The sequence below is a fragment of the Morus notabilis genome, unplaced genomic scaffold (assembly GCF_000414095.1).
Source record: "Morus notabilis unplaced genomic scaffold, ASM41409v2 Scaffold500, whole genome shotgun sequence".
NCBI classification, from domain to species: domain Eukaryota; kingdom Viridiplantae; phylum Streptophyta; class Magnoliopsida; order Rosales; family Moraceae; genus Morus; species Morus notabilis.
This window is the reverse complement of record NW_010361282.1, coordinates 26,145-38,143: the sequence shown is the minus strand read 5'-3', so window position 1 is coordinate 38,143 and position 11,999 is coordinate 26,145.

Here is an 11,999-nt window from a genome sequence, read left to right as displayed (position 1 = left end):
AAACGAGGGTAAAAATCCAAAAATTGGTATCAGAGCCCACTTGTTCTTTCTGGGACTGTGAAGAGTTTGAGAAAAAACCAATAAAATTACCCTCACCAAAAGCCTAAAAAAAACACTCTTCTTCAATGGCTTCAAGCAGTTTTTCTAGCATTACACCTCCTCTATTTGCTGGAGAGAATTATCAAATGTGGGCAATGAAAATGAAGGCTTATTTGAGAGCCTTTGATTTATGGGAGGTTGTAGAGACAGATAAAGATCCACTACCCTTGAGAGAAAATCCAACAGTTGCCCAATTAAAGCAACATATTGAAGAAGTTGCAAAGAAGTTCAAAGCCTTGTCTCTTATATTCACAAGAATTATGGCTTGAAACAGCAAAAGAGGCTTGAGACAAGGCAAATGCAAGGCAAATGCAAGTTTTGAACTTGAGGAGAGAGTTTGAGGCTTTGAAGATGAAGGATACAGAAACTGTCAAAGAGTTTTCTGACAAGCTTATGAAGGTTGTGAATCAAATGAGATTGTTTGGTGAAAAGCTTACTGATGAAAGAGTGGTAGAGAAGGTCCTAGTGAGTCTTTCTAAGAGGTTTGAGTCAAAAATATCCTCTCTTGAAGACTCCAAAGATCTTAGCAAAATATATTTGTCAGAGCTTGTAAATGCTCTACAAGCAAGTGAACAGAGAAGATTATTAAGGATGGAGGAGAATAACGAAGGAGCTTTTGTGGCCAAGCAAAAAGGCAAAGCTCATTCAAGTTCAGGTGGAAAAAAGGTTGTTGGAGACAGAAAAGATGCTGGCTCAAGCAAACTAGGAGAGAAAAAAGATAAATACCCTCCATGTTCACACTGCAAAAAAAACTTCTCACACTAGAAGTATTGTTGGTATAGACCTGGAGTGCAGTGTAGAGCATGTAATAAATTTGGTCATGTGGAAAATGCCATTACCGGATTTATCAAAATTATTGTATAGGATAAAATTTTCTGAAATCCTTTGTATTATTAATAAGAATACTTTTATGATAAGTATTTGTTGATATTAATATGGAATAGCAAATTAAAAGCTAAAGCTCAGAAATTTCTAAAGTGTGATGCAGTTACTGATTTTCAGACTGAATTTAAGAATGAGGCACGAAATACTGTGTTAACCCCACAAGTGGGCAAGGATATGAATGTTAAGTTTAAGAAATGGAAACACATAAATTTTAGGGTTTTGAAAACAATCAGAACGAAGAACGAGCGAAAAAGGGGTCCGGATGGCCGAATCGAGAGAATTGAGGTTTTCGACCGAATAGGGTTGACCAAGTCAAAATTTATTGACCAAGAGTTGATTATTAAGTTACTCTTGAAAGGATAGTCAAGGTTGAGTAAAGTTGACCAAGTTGACCAACTGTCCGAACAACGAGGGTAAAACGCATACTGGATATAAATTAAATTGAACCGAAATAATAGTTATTAGAAATGGATGGTTGAGATTTAAAGTGAATAATTGGATGAATGGCTGAGATGGAGGCATGGGGAAAGCAATGTGGCCGGCCTAGCTTAGTGAAGAAGGAAATAAAATATATTTTTGGTGAAATTTTACAAAGAGGTCCCTTGAAAGTGGCAAAATTACATTTTAGTCCTCCCACTGATTAGGTCTGGTTTTTAAGAGATAAAAATACCACCAAATGTCCAGTTTTCATGCTAAGAATAGAGAGAACTCAGCCAAAGAGAGAGGAAGAAAGAGAAATTCACCCAAACTGAGAAAAACGAGTTTTGATCGAAATTGACGAAACTGCACTGCTAGTTCGCGTCACTAAGGACTTCTCTTCATTATCTACGTTAAATTTTCATTTTCTTTTCACTTTTTTCTACCTTGGATACACATTTAAGTATGGGGAAAAGCATGAAATTTTTTTGCTTAAGATGTGATTAGCTTGTGGTTTTTAAGGACTTCAAAATCTAGTGATTTAAAGATGAATTCTTGGTTATTGGATTTTTGTTTCTAGCAATTCTTGGTAAGGAGAATTTTTGTGAAAATATGGATGAAACCCTAGAATCATGATGTCTATGATAACAAAAATTGAATGTGAAAGAATGGGGTTTGTGTTTAAAGGTGGAAACAACAGATAAAACAAGCTATGGTTAGCTCGGGAAACGCAAAATTCTGCCGAAATTTTCTTTGAGACCTTCAGTTAAAACTGGTTTTCATAAGGAATAGGAGGATTAAGATCTAAAAAGTAAGTTTATTAGATGATCGAAGATGTATAAAAACCTAAAACGATGAAAATTCTCAGTTCAGACTAAAACTGAAAACTAGGCTATTGACCCAAAAATTTGAATCTGGCGCTGTTTTGGGTTAGAGAACTAAGATAAAAGCTTAGTTTCAAGAAGTAACTAATACAAGATTAAAGTAAATTCAGTTCCGAACAACTTTTGTGAAATAATATTTTTCTCAAAAACGACCCTAGACATCAGTTTCGGGCTGATTTCTTAAACAAGTCTAAAATGTGCTTTAAGGTAAAAGTGCACGGGTTTGGTGCACATTGATGATATAGGTGATGTTTCAGTCTGGATACCGAACATGAAATCATAGATCTCTTTAAGAATTTTAAAAACGACATACGCACTTTAAAAAAATAACATTTACGAAACCACAAAATCTAATCAAATTGTGTTCAATTACTGATCTTAGATTGTAAACCTAATGATCGAAAATTTATATGATAGGACCAATAGGCGATCAAGGAAGCAAAGTTTCTAGAAACTCAAAAGCCGTGACCTTAGCAGAACTCCTATAAGTACAAGACTATTTCTTTGTGTTGCACAAATCTTTGCATAAGATGATTTCATTGTACGACATTATGTGAAAGATGTTTCTTGAAACTTGTTTGTTGCTTTGAATGTGCTTATGGACTCGTATTAGCAGTAGAATTTTAATCTGCAATAAAGTCAAAGTTAAAGTCAACAAAGGTCTAACATTTGAACAAAGTCCAATCTCATTGGAAATTGGTAAGAAGTTAATAATACTATTTGTACCGATCTGCGCAAGAAAAGGTTATTATGATTATGAATGAAACCGTGAGTGAGTTAGTTTTGGTTAGCTATCCCACTCCTCACTGGTTATGCGCACAACGGTACAACGGGATGGGGCCCATAACAAGTAAAAGCTATGAAAAATGAATGAAACAAAAATGAAAGATGTCAAGAAGTATGAAATGAAAGAAAAGATAGCCTAATATGAAAGAAAAGAAAGCATAATATGATGAACACTTTGAATGTTTAGGAAGCATGTTAGGACATATGATATGAATGCATATATGGGTGTGCATTATTATTTGCATTTATTATGGCTTACTGTTACTTGTTGAGTGAAAGCTCATCCCAGTTGTTCGTGTTGTAAGAAGCACGGGTAAGTCACCTACTCCCTAAACCTGTTTGTTAGACGTGCGGAAAAGGATGAAACAACGGGATGTTGGCAAGTGGGCAGTGGATACATCACGTGTTTTGAAGCGCTGCTAAGCCTTATGTGTATAAAGTAAATATTATTTTTTGAAGGTAGATGATTTATGTAATGAAAGTAAAGTATACGAGACAATGAGGCTATGCATAACTGTTGCATGAAAACTCGCAAGTATACGAATCGCACAAGTAATAAAGTGTACAAGAGTACGGATATCGATCCCACGAGGATTGTGTTTAGCTTTCGTTAAATACCAATATTGATTAGCTTCTAGGATTGTTTTTATATATTTTTATAACTAAAAGAAAAGAAAAATGCAAGCAATTACAAATAATCGAGCTAGGACTTCCTAATTTCCTCTTGATTGCAAAATGCTAAAGTTGTGCTAAAGAAATGCTACAACATTCTGTACTAGTTAACCAAACTCAAATTTGTGCATAAAATTCTTCCGAATTAATTATGACTATAATTCCTCAAACTAATTTCATCATATTCCTATGTGAATCTAGTTCATGGAATTCCAATTTCAAGTTCAGGTTTATTAGGATATACAAGGTAAACAATATATTCCTATACCTTCTACAAATCAATATATTCCTATATTGAACATGCATTATCCATGTAAAGTCCAACCTAAATTAATTTTTCCAAATCAATCTAAGTCTAGTTCTACCTTTGATTTCCATCAAAAATAGAAATTAAGCAAGTAATTACACATGAGTGAACAAACACAAGAATACCATAAACAATCCAAAAGCAAAAACTAAAACATCACAATCTTAGTTCCACTAGGAGTCTAGCTCACAAAATTAACTAAATAACATCAAGGGTTTTATCATTTATAAATTACAAAAATAAGAGATAAGAAAAAGAATGAAAAACCCATTTTAGAAGTTGTCACAAGCTCCAAAACCTCTTCTCAAAATCTTCATCTTCCTCTTACTTGAAGCTCCAAAATGCCTCTTCAATAGTGTTTACAAAATAAAATTACCTAAATCTAAAACTAAAAATAAAATCCTACAACTCTAAAAATAAATTTTCTTTTTCTTTTTCTTCATTTCTCTCTTCCCCTCTTGTTCTCTATGGCTGCTCGTATGAGGGTTGGAAAGAAGGGAGCAAGATGACTTCCTTTTCTTTTCTTCCAGCGGCTGCCAAAAAGAATGGGATATATTAATCCCTCCTCCTTTGCGTGCGTGAAGCAAGAGAGAGGCATAAGGGTTTTTTTTATGCCAATTGGACATGTGGCGAGTTAGGAGTGGTGAAGGAGCTAGTGGGATCCATGTGGCAGAAGCGGAGAGAGTGAGAGCGAGGGTGCACACAGTAATGGTGGAGCGTGAAGCAGAAAATTTGGCTCCTTTTTCTTTGTACTTTTAACCTGATTACATTTTAAACTTTTCACTTAAACCCCACTGTTACACAAAATTATATTGCACAATGAGGAAAATAATTATTTTAAAAAGAAACTAAATAAAAATAAAAATACCTTAAACAAACTAAAAATAAAATTAATTCTAAATAAAATAAAATAAAATAAAAATAAAGTAAAAATATTAAAAACTAAATAAATTCTCAACAACAAGCATACTTTTTAATCCACAAAAGAGACTAAATAACACCATTTCATGGAGTTATCATCTAGATACCTCGTAGGTCTTAATGCCAATTGGACATGTGGCGAGTTAGGAGTGGTGAAGGAGCTAGTGGGATCCATGTGGCAGAAGCGGAGAGAGTGAGAGCGAGGGTGCACACAGTAATGGTGGAGCGTGAAGCAGAAAATTTGGCTCCTTTTTCTTTGTACTTTTGACCCCCATTACATTTTAAATTTTTCACTTAAGTCCCACTGTTACACAAAATTAAATTACATAATGAGGAAAATAATTATTTTGAAAGGAATCTAAATAAAAATAAAATAAAATAAAATAAAAATACCTAAAACAAACTAAAAATAAAATTAATTCCAAATAAAATAAAATGAAATAAAAATAAGGTAAAAATATTAAAAACTAAATAATTTCTCAAGAACAAGCATACTTTTTAATCCACAAAAGAGGCTAAATAACTCCATTTCCTGGAGTTATCACTAGCAACCTCAAGTCACAAGGTATGCATAATGTATCTAAAATATTATAGCATTAATGGCATGCATAGCAAAAATGTTATTGCATAATGTATCTAAAATGTTATAGCATTAATGGCATGCATAGCACAAATGTTATTGCATTAAGGGCATATGAATGGTAATGGTATGCGAATGATAGGTTAAATACAAGACCACAAGTAAGGAGAATAAGTTCAAGATTTTAAAAGAAAAGTTGAAATTGTTTTCAGGATAGTAATTTTTGATATTCGAGTTTTATAAAAATCATTGAACGATGTTTTATTCCTATTAGCGTTTATGCCCTTAGGAATAAATGTAACAATATTCATTGAGACATTTTGACTATTAATAAAGATTTGTTTATTTCATATTTCTATGTATTGTCCTCTTTATGTTCGCAATATGTATGATAAGCAAACTGAAAGTCTGAGACTGCCATTCTAAACTTTTAGGTCATGCATGTAATGTGAAGAACATGCAGAAGACAAGAATCTAAAGATGATAGTCTAAATCTTATGATCCACAATCGAGGGAATAAAGATGGGCACTTTACTCATGTTAAGATTGTTATGTTGTCTACTTCCTAACGGAGACGGCTTGTCTTGGTCGTCGGAGGTGGGACTCCATGGGTGGAGACAGTGATATAGTTTCTAATGGTGAATCTATATTGGATCGGACCAAAGTTGAATTGTTTTAATTGATAATTCTGTTTGAATAAAACAATTCACTTTTGACGAATTATATGTTGTCATCTTAATCATGAGATGGATGATGAACCCGTATGCTTGACTTGTATCCTTTGATGTACTAAAGGGAGGCATCCTAACATTATGTAAAGGTATGCTTGCCGGTACGTTGGGGGTATGACTCGTGTATGCGTAAATTCGTTATTCATAGATAGTGGAATCCATAGCTCCTATAGAGAGTCAATGATATCCTCTTTTGCATTATCAATGGATTTTAAAATATGAGCGCTTGGCCATTAGACTACTCTGTGTTATCTAATGGTTTACTGTTTGTAATTGTACGAATAGTGTTTTTTCGATGGTATGATAATAGAACATAAGATAAATATAATCGGGAAGGTAAAACGGAACTTGACCTCAAGTCGATTATGGATATCCTATGGGGATGATACACTAATATATTGAGTCATGGACTAGAGCTAATCAGAGCTTTGTAAATACGCTATATAAATCGAGAGTGCAGCTCTAGGCTTTTAGTGGAATAACTCTAGAGTTTTATAATCATGAGACAGACTTGTTGGTTTACAAGTAGCGTTGTGATTATAGGAACTTGATTTATATATATTCATCGGGTCCCTTTGCTAGCTCACATAATTTCCTGTAATGATACGGCGTATTTCCTACATATTGGTAACTTGTGGTATTTCCGTAAAAGATGTTCAAAGTTAATATGAGAATGGTTAATTCATGAGTGCTTTATCGGGTGAATTAATTGATAAATTAATTCTAAATAAATTGGTTGAATTATTATTTTAAGAGTTGTTTAATATGAGAAGACTATTATATGACTGTTTTGATCATGCAATTTCTCTATTGGGTTGCTTGAATCAAAACTAACGCTCTATGCAAGTTTCCCGTGTTAAAAAACTAGGAAAACAACTTTCGTCAATGCAGGCAGGTCGACTGGTTAGGTTGACCGGTCACAGGTTGACCGGTTCGTGAAGGACAGGTCGACCAGTGAGTTATAACATCTCTGTCACTAGTCGACCGGTTGTAACGTAAAATGCATGCTGACATGACAAAATCGACTCTGCATGCGATTAAGACTTTAGGAAACCTAATTATTACGGAAGTATGACTTCCTAAACACTATAAATAGCCTATTAAGTCACATTACTCAATAGATCACTTGAGAGACTTTTTGGAGGCTATTGATAAAAGATTCCTGAGAGGAAAAATTGTTTAATTCTCAAGAACAATTTTTTCTTTGGCTCTCTTGTGATTGGAAGAAGATCAAGAATACCAAGAGGAGATTGAACGACATGTGACCACCCGCACTCCGATCCTGGAAACGAGAATAGCAAAGAAGAGCAGTTGGTTGAGGCTCTTCCGGTTGCTATTTGGAACACTTTGATCTATCAGACATGCAATTTCCTAAAATCTCAAAAGGTATGATTTAGATCTTTAGTATTTATGTTATATAGCATCATGAACATGTTCTTGATTGGCTTTCGTATTGATTTAAATTTTTTAAAATTCTGTTGCGCACTCGATGCCATTATTTTACAACAACTGGTATCAGAGCCATGGTTATTTGTTCATAATTATGCTATTGACATAGATTTGTGATCTAAAAATATCTCTTTTATGCTTGAATTGATATTTTAGAGAGATGGCACTCTAAGGTTTCTATATTATGTTGTTATCATGAATATATGGTGAATGAATGATTAAATAATTATTATTGATTATTATTTATAAATTATCAATGGTTTGTTGATTATTTAATTTTTACCAGTTATGGTTCCTTAGAGTTTAGAATGGTTGTATAAGAATTTGTTCATTACAATGTAATTAGATATACAGTCTATCATCGCCGTTAGGGTTTATTTTATTTTCTTTAGTAGAAATTTTGTAAACCGGAAAACGATATTGGAATTTTTCATGTAAAAATTCTTGGAGGAGATTTATCAAGGATCTTGAAGATGAAGGATATAAATGTATCTAATTTTTCTTGGTTTATAAAATTATTTTGTGTTTTTTGAATAAATGGAAAAACTGCTTTGATTTCTGAAAATCTGGGTTACTGTCGAACAGACACCGGTCGACCGCTCTGGTCGGCCAGTTAGTGTAAGGTGGTCGACATAGACTTTTGAGCAATTATTCATTATTTTTCCCTTCTACTTGGCAAAACTCCATCCAACTGAACAAAGTATCTATTGACCAGTAGGAAATAACAAAAGCTAACAAAATAACAAATGAACACATGCTAAATCAAAATCCAAATGAACACATTAATTAAAGCATCTCACAACCAAGACAAACAAACGCAGGTTTAGGATGATAAACATTATGCAAACTATAAGCATCATTTCATTGAACATCATAGATATAGATTTACGAAGACATACAAGAAATAAAATCGAAAAACAAACAAAAGATTGCATAATGAGGCACAATAATAAACAACCATAAAAACATAGTAGGCATTTTAGACATATAAGACCACTATACATTTCAACAAACATGATATGCATTTTAAGCAAGTTTAAAGCATACAGAATGCTTATTCAAAGATTAAACCAACAGGACAGCTTCAGAATCAGTTTTTCACTTCAAAAACTCGGTCCAATATCAATAAATATGTGCAAAAACATTTCAAATCCAATATATGCTAACACCCCTTCAAGTTTTCCATCTCTAAATCATACAAAAGTCTATCAAGAGACTTGAATTTCATTAAAAAAAAGAACTCATATCAAGCTTACTAACAAAAATAGAGGAAATGCTTTCTCAGTAAGAGTATATTTAAGAAAAATAACACAAGCGCATGAAAAAAATAGGGGACCTAACACCCAATCCATTCAAGGCTGCTACTGATTCATGCATTCACATATAACAAGGAATACATACCTCAGCTTCATCCATGGTCAATGCATAAAACTAGTAAACCGTTAGTAACATGAATTTAGACCCAATAAACAACCAAGGCCAACTACTATTGCTTCCGGTGTGTTATAACAAAGGATCTCAAAGGATCTAAAATGCCAAACATCACTTTAATTAACTTACGTGTGCTGGTGAAGATAATAATGAACATAGTCTAAAATAATCTGAGAATCAGCGGCCTGCAAATACAAATCCTCAGAATCATAAACGTAACAAATAACATTAAAATAGCTCATAAAGCTAAATCAAACAAGAAAATGATCATAAATTACAAAAATTTACCCTTATTATAACACCGCCATGGACATGCCATGTCATTGATGATTACAACACATTTTCTCGCTTACAAAGAGATGCAAAGAATCTCTTCTATCTGCTATCTAGACTAAAAATTTGAAATTTTACAAGCTATAATTCTAAAATGACGAGAATAATTCCATAAAAAAAAGCAACGTAATAAACTAGGAGAGATAAGGATTAAAACCGATCCAGAGTGACAGACGTAGACATTATTGGTGAGCTGAAAGGAAAAGTGAAAAACTTGTTGTTTGAAGATGTGGGTTTGTTCGAAATTGGCAAAAAACGAAGAGGAGAAAGAAAGTTGGGGTGATTTAGAGAGAGAAAGAGAAGGAAAATGAGGGGTTACCGGAGAAGATCCAGATGAGGGAAATGACGAAGATGGAGAGCTGAAACAGAGCTGCGGCCTTGCCCACTGAAAAATTTGACTTCCCGAAGGCTGAATTTAATGAAGAAATGAGCAGAACAAGCCTTCACGAATGCTTTTCAAGTAATGCGAATCACCCGGAAATGCTTTTCATTTCGACTTGACAAAGATGAAAACAAAGAACCCAGAAAAATTTTAATTTAGCAATACACAGAAAAATGAAAAAAAAATAATAATAATAAAGATAAAAAATAAAATAACCTCGAGGGCATGCTTGCAACGGTGAGACTTCCGGAGGTCCTTGGAAATCCGGTGAAGTTCTTATGAATACAAGAATACAAACAATGAGAAATTTGAACAAAAATAAAAATAAAAATAAAAAAAATATCAATACATGGTTGAAGAGGAACCAAACGGCCAAATAAGCTTAGGGAACCAGAAACATGAAAAAAGTCCCAAAGAAACCGAGCATACCTTGATGTCTTTGAGGATATCACTAAGGTGGGTTTTCTTCTACAAATCTGTCGCTGCAAAAATTTATCCAAAACAAATCTGTCATTTACAAATCTATCAGAAACAAAAATTTACTGACTTAGAGATTAGGGGTTTTCTTCTACAACTAAGGAATTTCAAAGAAAAATAAAAATCTAACCAAAAGAATCGATCAATGGACAATTAAGGGAGAAAGAAGCCCAAAAAATCAAGGCATACCTTGGTATCTTCTAAAAAATCGAAACCGGTATCTTCGGGAAAAATCCAAATGAATCGATCTGTACAGAGAAGAACAAGTGAAGAGAACATCAAAAGTTTACAAACCTAAACTTTGAACGAGGGGATGGAGTGATGCGCAATGAGATGGAATGATTATTGGACCGGTAGGCTCTCTTCTTGGCTGGGGAAGTGGGTTTTCTTCGAATGACTGGGGAAACAAGTGGCAATATGTAGACTCTTCAGGAAGGTAGCAGAGCAAACAAGACGAGAGTTAAATAGAACAAAGCGGAGATTTTCAGTACCGAAACTAGCTATGCGGTTTTTCTTTGAATTACAGGGGAGCAGAGCAAACAAAGGGAAAATAGACCAAAACGGGAATTTGAAATTTTAGAGGGGGCGAGAGGTGTTGGGGGAAGTAATTTTCAGTACTGCCAAATTAAATTCTAATGTATTTATATATATATAACATTACTCCTGAAAACTTCATGAAATTATAATATGTATATAAATATATATAGAACGTAACAATTTTAAAACGCTATTATATATTAATAAATAACGTTTTGATAACGTTTTTTCAAAAACGCTTTAACTAACCGCTATGAAAAAACTATTCTGTTGTAGTGATTTGTTGAAAAATGCCTTACTTGCCAACAAGTCAAAGCAGAGCATCAAAACTTGCTGGTATGCTAAAGCCCATACAGGTACCATAATGGAAACGGGAGGAGATCGCCATGGATCTAGTTGTTGGATTACCAAAAAAAAAAATAAGGGGCACAATGCTATTTGGGTTATAATAGACAGGCTTACCAAATCAGCTCATTTCCTACATGTTCGTATTTCATATACATTAGACCAATTTGCTCGACTTTATGTGCAAGAGATTGTCAGACTACATGGTGTTCCTCTAGTCATCATTTCAAATCGAGATTCAAGGTTTACTTCTAAATTCTGGAAGAGTGTGCAAGAAGCTATGGGTACCAAACTAGCATTTAGTACAACATTTCATCCTTAGATAGATGGAAGGACAGAGAGGACCATTCAGACATTGGAAGATATGCTAAGGACTTGTGTGTTAGATTTTCAGGGAAGTTGGAGTAAATATTTGCCATTGATTGAATTCACCTATAATAATAGTTATCAAGCTACAATCGAAATGGCTCCTTATGAGGTATTATATGGGAGAAAATGCAGATCACCTATTCGCTGGAATGAGATAGGAGAAAGAAAATTCCTTGGTCCGAAATTAGTAAAGAAACAGTTGAAGTCGTAGAAAAGATTCATCAAAGGATGTTAACTGCCTAGAGTGGTCAAAAAAGTTACACAGATCTTAAACGAAGAAATGTGGAATTTAACGTCGGAGATAAAGTACTTCTTAAAGTTGCACCTATGAAAGGTATTATGAGATTCGGGAAGAAAGGAAAGCTGAGTCCAAGATATGTCGGTCCCTTTGAGA